At 68.2% G+C, this 1,351-nt stretch overlaps 1 protein-coding gene across 2 annotated transcripts in view; it reads right to left on the bottom strand.

Annotated features, from left to right (window-relative positions):
• The window catches only part of TMEM108 (transmembrane protein 108), a 162,257-nt gene extending 161,482 nt beyond the window's left edge, over positions 1-775 (bottom strand). For both annotated transcript variants that reach the window (XM_085311871.1, XM_085311872.1), the window contains exon 1: positions 699-775. The gene's annotated coding sequence lies outside the window, so the exon portion shown is untranslated. The remainder of the gene's footprint in view (positions 1-698) is intronic.
• Positions 776-1,351: the final 576 nt, after the last annotated feature.

The raw sequence follows: 1,351 nt of genomic DNA, 5'->3' as shown, positions 1-1,351 counted from the left end.
TGCTTTTTTTCTCCTTCTCTCCAAGCCGGTTCAGCCCCTCGTTCTTCACCCACAGCTGTTTTATCTACCTCTGGAGCAACCCTCCCACTATCCGGAAGACGTGCCCCAAGGCTCTCCCTCCCAAAGCACCCGGTGGAAGGTCCTGCCCGCCTCCGGACCACCGCGGCGCCGCGCTGCGAGACCCGCTTGGGAACGGACGCTGCGCCTCTGGCACCCACCGCGCAAGCCGCAGACCCCCGGCTCACGAGGCCCCCGCGCGGCACTACCGCGCCCGCCCACGCGCGCTCGCGCCGGGGCGGCGACGGGCGCTTTGCAGCTCTGCCTGCCAAGGATCCCGCCTCGCGCGGGAATACCGCCAGGTATTCGTGTCACACCCGCACACGCACCCGCAGCCTCCGCCCGCGCAGCGCRGCGCAGCGCGCCGGGCGCTATTTTCAGCGCCCGCCCCAGACCTTCCCCCCGCGGCAGCACGCTAAGTGCACACCTGCGCCTGGAATACAAGGCCGCCTTATCTCTTAAAAAAATAAATGAGCGGAGAAAAAATGCTAAGCAGGATTGAGTTGCCACTTTGTACCGTATTTCATCTGGAATTAAAAGAAAAAAAAATATTTTTTTTAAAGGGGGGGAGATAAGCAAAAGACACGCGGCGCATTTCGGACAGCGGAGCCCCTCCCCACCCCGCAGCCCCCCGCACTCACACGCTAGAGCCGGGCGAGCCCCCGCCGCCGTCACCGCTCACCTCCGCCTCGGCGCTGGACGCGGCTCCCCGCCCGCTGCGGCCGGCAGCCCCGCGCGCGCGCGCGCGCGCCCCCGCCTCTCTCGCGCGCGCCCCCCTCCCCGCGCGCCCGCGCGCGCGTACCCGCACGCATATCCTCACACATACACACACGCGCGCACCACCGGCCGCCCGCCGCCGCCGCGGCCAATGGGAAAGCGGCTCCGAGTGGCGTCACGCGCGGCGTCGGCCAATCGCCGGGCGGGGCGGGCACAATGGGGAGCAGCGGGAGGCGCGGGCGGGGCCGGGCCGGGCCGGGCCGGGCGAGCGCGAAGTAACGAGGGCGAGTGTGAGCCGAGCTAACGGAATAACCGTTTGCTGCCCGGGAAGCGTTAGAGGCGCGCTCTCMTGCGCGGTGACGAGTAGACGTAAGGGGAGTTTCTCGGCTCGGGCGGAGCTTCGCAGCGGGCTCCTAACCGCGGGGGTAAAGCGTGTGCTCCCCGCGGCCGTCTGGCCTGCCCGAGCCCCCTCGCAAGTCCCTTTCCCGGGCTTTGGTTACGCAGTTACTCCGTCTTCGCTAGTGCTGAAGGTGCAGCAGTAGGAGGAGTGTTACCGGGGGCAGGTAGYGGAGGGATG

This window comes from Rhea americana, unplaced genomic scaffold (assembly GCF_003343005.1).
Source record: "Rhea americana isolate MKP2758 unplaced genomic scaffold, rheAme1 scaffold_35, whole genome shotgun sequence".
Lineage (NCBI taxonomy): Eukaryota > Metazoa > Chordata > Aves > Rheiformes > Rheidae > Rhea > Rhea americana.
Note: the sequence above shows the minus strand (reverse complement) of the source record. Positions and strands in the feature narration are given on the sequence as shown.